Raw genomic sequence first — 12,036 nt, 5'->3', positions numbered from 1 at the left:
CTAGATAACACAGGATAACCTACTTTAAGTTCTGTTGATTATGAACTTCAATTTCACATGCAATCTTAATTTCCCTTTACCATGTAACCTGACATATTCACAGGTCTGGTAATTAGGACACAGACATCTTTGGGGGCACATTTTTTTTAAAGTAGTACAAAACGTATCACAGAAGAAAGCATACAAATAGCTAGTAAAGATGTAAGAAAGTGTTCAACCTCATTCGTCATTAGGGAAATATAAATTTAAATAATGGCATACCACTATACATCATAATGGCTAATATTAAAAAGTCCACTGAGGATAGAGAACAACAGAAACTCATATATCACTGGTGAGATTTTTTTAAATTGCACAACCATTCTGAAAAAGTAGAGTACCTACTAAGGCTTAAAATATTAATACCTTTATATCTCTAGCAATATCACCCCTCAATATACACCCAAGTGAAAAGCAGGTATTTCAAGACAACAATAATTTTAACAGCCACAAATTGGAAACAACCCAAATGCCTATGTAAAGTAGATCAAATAAGAAAGAAATTGTGGTGAACTCACTCTTTAAGAGGCATGATATAGCTATAAGGAGGAACAAACTTCTGCTACACAGAACAGCATAATGAACTCCATAAACATAATGTTGAATGAATGAAGCCAGACACAAAAAGGGACATATTACAGAATTTTATTTTCATTTATAAAAGGTCTAAAACAGAGACTAAACTATTATAATAGAAATCAGAGTAGCAGTTACTTCTGGATAAAGCATACGTGAAAAAAGGCATCAGTGAAGTTTTGGGGTATGATAATATTCTGTTTTGTTAAAAGACACAATTTTAAAAATATTTTTGTTATATTATATTTCAATAAAATTTTCCATAAATCTATATTAATAGTATATGTTCTTTGTGTCAAAACCTTGGGATCTTCTTTAGCCATCAAACATGTAATAGAAACAGATTCCTGATTAAACTGACAATTTTTCTCCTAACAAATCTCACAGTGGACAGACATTTCCTGTCAGAAGAGCCAAATACCAAAAGGCAAGAGGTTAAAATGAATTAAAATTTAGTTATTCTTGAATCACATGAAAATGTTACAGACTCCAGAGACTATTCCTATATTTGGACTTTTTTCAGTGACCTAACGGTAGTCATATGAAATTAGTTAAATAACATTATAATCAACCTTTTTAAATGTAGGCTTTTGCCTTTTTATGAGAAATTGGCATTTTCATCATCAAGGATGTACACAACCTCCTTGACACAATGATTCTGCACCAAAATCATTTCAGGGGTTTTTTGATGTTGTTAGTTTTTTTTCTTTTTAAATAATGTGCTTAACAGCAGCCCAGCCATGATCTGCAGATGGAAAAAGAACAGCAGCACCATGTGCCCACAGGGGAAAAAGAGAACGGAAATCTCAAACTGCAAAAGCAGGAGCCAAAAGCATTATAATGAGAATTCCCACAGTAACATAAGTAAGCCTCTGTTTCCTGTTTTATTTTTCATTTTGGACTGTTTTTATAGTATCACAAATGAGTATGGACAACAATAATAGTTATTGTGCTTTAGAACTTCTAACAAACTTGCATATTGACAGGGCTGCTTGGAAAACTGGGGTCTTCTGAATCAGATCCACTTTGGTTCAAATCCCAGTCAGGCCACTTACAAGTCCCCTAACTTTGAATGAGTTTCTAAATTGTGCTTCATTTACCTTGTATGTACAGAGTGTCAGAATTTCCCAAAGTAGGCTTTGAGGACTGCCTGAGAATGCAACTAAATGCCTGCTGACAGTTCACACTGCATGTGCAATGGAGATGATAAGGTAAAGACCACAGCACACAGTGGGCGTTTGATCAGTGGTAGCACTTGGTGTGATTGTCTCATTTGGCTTGTACAGAGATCTATTAGGGCAGGGACTGTGAATGTTTATGCACCAAAATGTCTCCCCACAGTAGGCAGTCAGTAAATATTTGTTTAATGATTGAATGAATTTGTAAGTGAATGGATATAAAAAGAAGTAAGGCATGAATCCATTTGTCCCAGAAGTATGAGAAAAGCACACCTTAGGTTTATCTAGGGTCCCACTGCTACTAATTAGAAAAGTTGGGTTGCAAGCCCTGTTTTTCTTACTGTAAGCCCAGTGCGCTCTCTCGTTTCTAGCAGTGTTCACTACATGCACTTGCCTCGCTCTGGGTGTTGGCACTTTATCTTCATTTTGTATGTGCAATTTGTTCTGAGTTAGAAAGTGTCTGGAGTCAGCTCAGGAAGAAATTCAGTAAACAAGTTTCATGCTTATGCTGATAGTATGTGATATTTTAAATATTCCTAAACTATGATAAAATATAGAAGCACTGAATTTATATAGTATGTATGTTTAATACAAAATGAAAATATCACCACAGAAAGTATTGAACAAATAAATCCTCTTTGGGTCCTTTCATTTTTTTTCTTGAAGCTATAGCCCTAGAAAATTAAACATAGCCAGATAAATGTCTTTCCAAAGGCATTATGGTAATTCCAAAGCAGCACATTAGGTCATTTAACTAAGGTTTTGAGAATTTCTTCAACTAGCCAATGTCTGAGGTGCCCACACACCTTGCCTTTACTGATGGAAATGTGTTTGCTGTGGCAAGCATGCTGGCAAACCTACGTGCATGTCCACAGAATCATAAAATTGCATTTTAAAATGTCAGTACTTTACCCAGTACAGCATGTGCACAATGGAAATGATCCAGAAGAACTGGAAAGCAAATGAGATTTTTTCTTTCTTTTTTCTTTTTTTAGTATTGGGGAGTGAACCCAGGTCCTTCACGCTGGGCTGCATTCCCACCCCTTTTTCATATTTTATTTCAAGGCAGGGTCTTGATAAATTGCCCTGTTGGCTAGGCTCACCTCAAAATTTTAATCCTCCTGCCTCAGCCTCCCAAAGTCCTGGGATTATAGATGCATGCCACCACACAAATAAGCTTTTGAATGGGAAGAATGGTAAGTAGTAAGAATACTACAAATAGAATAATAATATCCTGGAAATAAAGCCAACCAGATTAAAGACAAGTGTATCAGAAAAAAGGACCCAGACTCAAGTGGCTACTCCCATTCCCCAGGAGCTGTGTGAGAAGGTGCCGGCTCTAGCAACCTGCTCAGAGAGGTTGTGCTGTGCTGTACACCATCAAGCTACCTTTTGGCACAGCTAAGCTTATGCTTGTCTCCCTTTTGTAAGCAGAAAGAAAATGGACAGGGAAGCCCTAAGGGAGAGAAAATGTTTCAATGATTTATAAATTGCACAGTAATTGAAGTTTCTAGAAATAGTGCAGCAGAAAGAACACTGGACTAGGGGAAAGGTTCTGCAGAATGACTCAGTTGGGTTTTGGTGGACTCCACACATGCTACTGCTCCCATTATTATTGTTAATGCCTTTTTCTCAGTGACATTTAAATGATTATTAATATGTATATAGGAAATCTATTAATTTCTTCACACTTACATGCAATAATCCACTTCCCACTGCCCTTGAGATGTATCTAAGATCCATAAAAGGTTTCAAACACTTTCTTTTTCAGCCATAAGGAAATTCTTCCATGTCTTCAAATGAGGAATATTCTAACTCTAACCCTAGGCCACCACTACTTCCACTACTTCTCTCCCTAACTCCTGATAATTCTTTAGGTCTTTGACTAATGTCATTGCTACTGGAATGCCTACCTTACTTCTCCTCAGTACCACTCCCACCATCCCCAGTGACAATTTTGGACTGAGTGCCACTGCTGCTCATTTGCCTAGCAACCCCCTGTTGGCAGAGCTGTCCTATCATAGAACTTTGCATGCTTCTTTACAATGGCTTTTTTCCATTATCTCCCTGGATAAATGAGAAGGTTCTGCAAGGGAAGTTCTGTCTATCTCATCCAATATTTTACACCAACCTCCTAGAGTAGGTCATATAAAAGTACCTAAAATCTCATTGTTGAATAGAAAAATGAATGAATGAAGGAATGAGTTAAGTCTAAATACATAAGTAATTTGCTATTTTTTTGCCTGAGATACCCTCTCCAATGACCCTTCCCCTCAAAAACACCAACTCATCTTTCCTGGCTTGATTTAGCTATTTGTTTGTTTTTTTCACTCTTCCCTCCCCTTTTTACCTACCCAACCTGTCTTAGGTGCTCCTCAAGTATATCCCCCCAGGGCCCTCCACACCCTCTGTGGTGGCGTCTCTTCTATTTTTCTGGAGTTCTGGTCAATATTTAGTAACTCTCTCTACATAATAAGCATCCCATAAACTATACTGATCCAGATTAGCATTTTATCCTGACAGAGTGAAATTTTAATAAATATTTCCTAAATATGAATTAATTAAATTGGCCAATTATCTTTAAAATCTAAACGACAAAATGGGCAGCATTGTTTTGGCACTGTCTTGCTGTCTCTTTCCGCCAGGGAACCAATGACTTTTTTAGGAAAATGTCAGTGTTCTGATTCTGTCTGGATCTTCTTTCTCTCCCATCATTTTCTAAATCATTTGCAGATCATTCTCTGCATTGTAAACTATCAAAAGTTGAAAGAGATGTTTTCTTTAGTGGGGGTTTTTATTCTGATTATAGAGAGACCTCTCAGCTCTTCTGTCATCAATTGCTCAAAGTTGGCACTTGAAGTTTCCAGTCTTCAATGACTGTATCTCAAGAGCTCTGACTCATCCTCTTCCTAAAAGCTACTGTTTGTATCACACAAGTGCTGGAACATGAGACTTCCTCTCCTTCTGTCTCTCTTCAGAATGCTTGGGGGGTTTTTTATTTACAAATGGAGTTTGTTCATTTTCACCATGTCATCTTTCCCTGGTGAATTTTCCTGGTTTTTTATGCCTTTCAGGAATGAATATGCTTGCCAGTCAGTGGAATCTTCAGGTCCAGTATTATTGAGATGAAGAGAATATTACTTAATTTGAGAATCTCACTTAGCATCTTACTCTTTCAAACATCATAACATATCTACAGACACCTGGGCTTAAACTACTGACTTCATAAGCATTATGAATGCGTTCCATGGCACCTTTACAAAACAGAAAGTGAGAAAGGAATAATCAGTGCAATCAGTCACCATTCTGGAGGTGCTATCCAAAGTGCACACTGATAATAGCCCAGCTGTCTCACCTCTGGTATCTAAAAGGTCATAGATCTCTACACCAAATGTTTATGCTGATTCACACTGTCCCATTCATTTGCCTATATATTTTTAGGTACATTCATTCATTGCTCCTCCTCTTCCTGAAATCATAGTGAAACACATTTCCTAGACTCCATTGTATAGAGTCTCTGTCAGGGACTAACTCTTCCCTGTGGATCCAGAGAAGCTAGATCCTACTAGATAGTCCCTCCCTGCTCTGGGCCCATCTCCCATCAAGCAAAACTTCTGAATTCTTATAACTTCCTGAATAAAGGTGAAATTAATTGAAATCCTTAAAGTGCTCTCATAATAAAGGCAAAAAAAAAAAAAAAAAAACAATACACACAGCCTTGAGGGGCTATTTCTTACCCACTGTCAAGGTTTTTCTTCCTTATCTTTCTCAGAATTACCACTCTTTTCACAAAGTCCTTTCTGGGGTGTTAGGTAAACAATCACATGCTCTGAAAGCCCTTTCCCAGCCTTCTGAAGACAGCAGAAATCCTAGAGCTGAATCTGAAGAAGTCAGGGGGCCATGAAGACAAAGTGCAAGGAAGACATCGAGATCCCTTAACCGTTCTGTTCTCCAGTGTCTTCCAACCTGACCTGGGCAAGTGGGATAGTATCATTTGAAAAGGAGCATCACTCACCTGGTTTCTCCACTCTAGGAACCAGAGTATTTTCTGTGCTTATCTACTGAGTCCACCAATTTCATATATCTGCCATGAAAACTATTGGAAAGTATTTCTTTTAATTCCAGTATTTTCATTAAACGAAGTGTAGGGGGGCCAGGGATTTAGCTCAGTGGTGCCACCACCTGCCTCGAAAGTGCAAGGTCCTGAGTTCGATCCCTAGTACCAAAAAAAAAGATAAAAGAAGTGTAGGTGAGAATTCCCTAACCATTAACATGGGCTATTAAATAATGAGAATCCCTACAATATATAGAAATTCCCTCTATTGGAGCACAGAGATGTAATGACCCAGCCTTGTTTTCAGTGCCTCCAGTGATGTGGAACACACCTGCTCCCAAGGCAGCCCTGTTTATTGCTAGGCAGTGCTAATATTTGAAAGCACTTTTGTAGGTTGAACTAAATTTTCTATTACTTTAAAAACTACCGTTTATAGAACATCATGATGTGCCAAAGATTGTCACTTTATACAACATTTCCAGCCAAACCTCACAAAGAGCCAACAAGATAGACATTATCCTACTTCCTAGCTGAGAAAAATAAAGCTCATGAAGTTTAATTTTCTTGCCTGCCATCATAACAATGGTAACATTTTTACCAATCTGGCTTTGCCTAGTTGCAATATTGCTTTCAACTTTCAAAGAAATTATATTCTTGGTAATATATTTACTATTAAATAAAGGTTCATCCTTTAAGGTGTCATAACTCTGGAATATTTATACATGCTCTCTCTTCAAATATCTGGAACAGCTGCTTATAGGCAACAGAACAATGAATTCCCTTTTTCTTTAACTAAATCTGGGTAGTTTAGGAGAAATTTACAAGTGTTTGTATATTAAAATCTATATGAAAAAATATATGTGATAGTAAATTTTGATTGCCAATTTAATTGGCTTGAAGAATGCCTAAGACATTATTAAGGCACATTCCTGCTTGTGTCTGGGTAGGTTGAGGTGGTGTGACCTTGAGGATTGTACCTGATCCCTGGCCCCTTCCTCCCTATGTTCCTGTTCTCTCTACTTCCTGGCCACTAGGAATTGAGCAGCTTTCTTTTACCACACCTTTCCACCTTGATGTTTCTGCTTTGGATCCAGTCAACCATGACTGAAACCTCTAAAATTGTAAACCTAAATAAACCTTTCTTCCTTTAAGGTGTGTATGTAAAGTATTTTGTCCAAGCAATGGATATGCTGACTAATGCAACATATGAATGTCAGTATGGTCACATGTGCCCTTCTTCTCATCTACATAAAAACATATATACAAAACTAAACACCTGCACACACAAGAATCAGCAAGATTTGATTTTTTCATATCCATGAAAACGATGGCGGTTTCCTCCACCCACTTTCCATATGAGGCAGCTAGAACAAATGCCAAAGGTGGCAGCAGGTAGAAGAAGATGGAGAGAAGGAAAAAGGTAAGAAGGGGAGTATTGCAACTATGAGGCACTTCTATATCAACATTGCTGCCATTGGGCCAGGCAGTCCTCCCAAAAGCCAAAAGAGTGCCTCCATCCATAAAAGCCACAAAAGACGAGGGAAAATTGAAGGCTAAATAAGGCCAGATTCTGCCCTCTATGAGAGTCTTGATCACATGGGAAACTACTAACAAAGAAGTCCACTAAAACTGAGCACACTACTACTGATCACTTTCATTGCTGTTAACCATAGAGTGGTCCTTAGCTGAGTGCTTAGAAGCAAAGACTTTGGGTTTTGAAGCCGGACTTCACCACAGAACTGTCCCATCCTCTCACAAAAGAGAATTACCAAGACTTTGTAAATAGGGAGGGATGGAGGGGTTGAAGGGAGGGCAGAGGAAGGGGGAAAAATAAGAACCAAGAGAGATTATGCAAAGGTGTAAATTTCCAATGATGAATGTCATTATATTGTATGCCTAAAATGTACCAATAAAATAATATTTTTTTAAAAATAAATTTAAAAAATTGAGGTAACAGTATAAAAAACATAAATTACCAATCCCATTCTGCTAGTCAAGCTATAGTTCCTAAAGATAATCCTTGCAAATTGATTCTAACTGTGGTTTGTGAATCTTAATGACCACTATGGAGAATAGCACAGAAGTTCTCCAGAGCACCAAATATAGAACTGCCGTGTGATGCAGATATCCCACTCCTGGTTATATATCCAGAGGAAATGAAGGCAGAATACATGTTTATAGACATACTATAACAGCTAAGATAAGGAATCATCTAGGTACCCATTAACAGATGAATGGATAAAGAAAATATGGTATATATGTGCAATGATGTATGAGTCTGCCATAAAAGAAAACAAAATACCATTCTTTGCACCAAAATGGATAGAACTGGAGGATATAATGTTAAGCAAAATAAGCCAGACACAGAAAGATAAGTACCATATGCAGAAACTTAAACAAAAATTCAAACTGCAAGTAGAATAGTATTATAAGGACTGAGAAGGGTGCTGGGTTGGGGGAAGGGGGCAAGAATGGAAGAAAAGTAGTTGGATATGATCAATGCATGCTGAATGCATGTATGGAAATATCATACTGAGTCCCATTAATTTATGTACCATAAATGTGTGATAAATAAATAGAAAGAAAGAGAGAGAGTATCAGGTGAGTGATTTCTAAATGATATGACTATTGTTTTAAATATTATTTGCAAAATTATAAAAGCCACAAATCCTCCTAAATTTTCCAACTCATATAACTTCCTGAAATTCAGCATTCACCTGAAATCCACAACACAAGGGTAAAAAACATGACATCTCAGGTTTCAAGATTAAGATAATCAGCTGTCTCTATTTGCCTCAGAATAAGAGGGTTCTTCATGCTAAAAGCAAGACAAATCTGGGGCAAAGCAGGACAGTTGGTCAACCTCTCAAAGGTACCTCTTGATTTTGCTGCAGATTGGGGCCCCTTCTGTATACTGATCCACACCTCCCACTCAATAGTTTATGTAAGAACGAGGGAGCCCACTCAGGTACACTCAGAAATAAACCAACTTATCAAATAAGGGGAAATGGAAGAGAGAGTAATATGGGTGCCAGGGGACAATTCAGAAGGAACATTTATTGCTGGAGTACTCCCACACATGCAGGAGAGGGCCTTGCCGTAGGAACTGATTGATGCCATGACATTCCCTTAGCTTCAATACATGGCTGCACTACATTTTTACAAAGCTACAACCTTCTTTTCTAAAAGGAAAATACAATAATAAATTACAGAAAAGTTAAGTATATATATCATTCTAAGGCAGTTTTGAAATACACCTACTTTGTGTCCGGAGAACACTACAAAGCAAATTAAATTAATGTCAAAAAGGAATATATACATATTCGTTCCTTCAGCAGAATATATACTGAGGGCCTACTACATACAAGCCTGAATGCAGTACTCCAGGGACACCCAGAGAGGTGAAGGACTTAGTTCTTATCTGTTAGGCATCTCATTTGAATCCTCTCTTGTATTCATAATATCTGCTTCCTAGTTTGGGGCTGTTCAAACCTATGTACACCTGTTCTCCAGGGCTGAGCCATGCACAAAAAGCACTCAGTAATTCAGTCACCTCATTTACCATTGCTCCCTTAAGAAGAACCTGTAACCAGCTCATTTTTAATGCACCCAGCTTACTTTTCTTCCTTGGGAGGTTATTTCTGTCCACCAGTGTAACTTAGGTGTCAGGTAGGACAGACATATTAAAGAAAAATGAATGTGGAAATCCCAGGAGAAAAAAAAAATATTGTTTTAACCATTACCTAGCACTTCCTATATTGAATTAGTACTGAAATCATTTTTTCCCTTCTAATTCATTATCATTACCCTAGCGCTAAAGTTTTTATAGCTTTATTCTGCACCTGAGCTAGCATCATCCACCCCCTCAGAATTCAGGTAGAGAACAACACAGGTGGACCCCAGCCCTGCTGATCAGGATAACACATTCCTATCCCTTATCTGACATGAGCCCCTTTCAGCTAAACTCAGACACCACTCCATTGTTTTAGCAGATAGTGCCTGACAGGGAGATGACTGATTCAAGTGACAGAAGGGGTTTCAATAGAGAGAGAAGCCTGTTTAAACTGAGACCTGTCTGCTCCAGTAAATCTCTGGTTTTATCAGCCAGGTGAAACTGGCTCATTTCGAGGGGATCTGTGGCAGTCCATCTCTTTCCAGCCCTTTGTCAGGGAAGCCTCAGGTGCCTCAGCATGCCAGGTTTGATATGAGTCAAGCCTGGTGTGAACAGGATTAACCCATAAGATTGCGTGAGACTCCCTTTAAGTGTATTTCGAGCGAAGACAGGAAAAACTACAAACTCGATTAAACAAGGTAAACTTCCTTATGTTCCTCTGCAGCATGCATCTTATTTGCATTCCTTCAGCAGTCTGAATAAACATAACCATTGACCTGGTGGCTCTAGCAGAGAGCCTGGAGCCCACGTGGTGCAAGGAGGAATAATTTCTATGTCGTCGTGGCAAAACTGGACAGCATGTCAGAAACATGAAAATGGCTTTGAAATCTGCACGTCTGTGTGAAGGTATAAAATATTCATACCTCAGATTAAAATATTTTATTGAATTAATATTGATTTACTATTAATTTTTAAATAGATTCATATTTCATGAAGCACTCACGATGAACCCACCAATTGGGCCTCAGTGAGTGAAACCAATTACACAAATCATTAAGGAAGCAACCGAGAAAGCAACTCGTAATGCCTGAGGAGAGACAAAAAGAATTTGAAAATATGGCTCTGTGGTAAAACAAACAGTGTTTATATAATGACTGAAAAAATAATAATAATACAGCATCCTGCTCACTGTTCTGCAGCTTTCTTCTTTTCAATGTATGCCAGTGGAGCAACCCTCGACCAATTTTTTTTTAGAGATCTATGTTTGGCATCATGCTTGAAAACTTCACTGCAGTGACATTTTTTTTTCAAAATTGCAATTAATTCTTTCCTTCCAAGAGGAAAATGTAATAATAATAGCTACTGAAAAGTGAAGCTTCATTAAGAGTTCCTCCCTTCAGTATTGGGCAAAGCCTTTCAGAAAAGTGCTGACAGCTAAAAACAAAAGACATTGATTGCTGTGCTCAATTAGCATCTTCAGACACAAAGCACTGGCTAGGAGGAGGAGGGTTCCCAAATGCTTTCCTACTTGTTCTATTTCTGAGTTCAGAAAATGAACTCTTCCCCCCTCTGCTCTTCTATAATGCTTTCCATAACCATACCTGAATTTTTGTCTGAAAACTCATACTGCCACTGTTGCATTGAGTTTCCTTTGAGTGGGAAAATATTTTCTAATTTATACAAGGAGTTTTTACAGCCTAGGCAACAGACCCAGCTCATCTTTATTCATCCTCCTTTTCTTTTTATATCTCATTCATGTTTTCCTTTTCTCATTCAACCATTCTAAATTGGGCCACCCTTGTTCAGTTTATTACAGTCAGCCCTTTTTTTGCAGAAAACACTGGTATGTACAGTTACAGGACAATATAAATATCATTCTTCACTTTGTGATGAAGAGCTTTATTGTGAGCAAGAAGATTTTAAACGGCATGGGAAATCTGCTGGAGATGCTACACTAGGTTAGAATAGCCTCATGGGGCTAAAATGATGCCCAGGGTCTCCTAATTAGATAAAGCCATTGTTTAGATTCAGACAATACCTGTTTACAGTTCAATAAACAACTTGTCACAGTTGCTTGCTCAAAGCAGACCTAGATGTCAATGCAAACAGTTAGTACAGAGGTAGTGAAATAAATTGGTCTCCTGAGTAAATAAATTGAGCAGCAATGTGAAACTGCTTCATCAGTACTAGGAAGATAATCATTTATAAAGGTTTAAAATAGCGTTTCATAAGTATTGACATTTAGAGAAATGTCTTTCCCCAATCTAAATGACTACCCTCCCTTTTCCTATTTTCACCAGCCACTAAAAAAAGAAAAATAATAATAAAATAGAAAGAAAGAATAAAATATTTCTGAAGTCATCCCATCAAAGTTTTGTAATGCTTCGTATATAAAATGTAATAAACATCCAAAAGATGCCTGGTTTCTAATATAAATTATGGATAAGTACAGCACCTGCCTTCAAGGATTTTCCATTCTATCATCATAGAATGGAGCCAGACAAGAAGAAAAGACAAGTGGAAAGGTCACTTGGCCAAATGCCCAGGCTTTGTTGTTGTTTCTTGTTGAGCAGTAA

General features: G+C 37.8%; 1 long non-coding RNA gene across 3 annotated transcripts in view; it reads right to left on the bottom strand.

The window, feature by feature from the left end:
* The window catches only part of LOC101697564 (uncharacterized), a 433,033-nt gene that overhangs the window by 41,579 nt on the left and 379,418 nt on the right, over positions 1-12,036 (bottom strand). For all 3 annotated transcript variants that reach the window (XR_015452005.1, XR_015452003.1, XR_015452004.1), the window contains one exon: positions 5,809-6,009. This is a non-coding gene — a long non-coding RNA (uncharacterized LOC101697564). The remainder of the gene's footprint in view (positions 1-5,808; positions 6,010-12,036) is intronic.

Source organism: Heterocephalus glaber, unplaced genomic scaffold (genome assembly GCF_053883595.1).
Source record: "Heterocephalus glaber isolate CG9 unplaced genomic scaffold, H.glaber_assembly_v1.0 deba00001442, whole genome shotgun sequence".
In the NCBI taxonomy this organism is placed as follows: domain Eukaryota; kingdom Metazoa; phylum Chordata; class Mammalia; order Rodentia; family Bathyergidae; genus Heterocephalus; species Heterocephalus glaber.
Note: the sequence above shows the minus strand (reverse complement) of the source record. Positions and strands in the feature narration are given on the sequence as shown.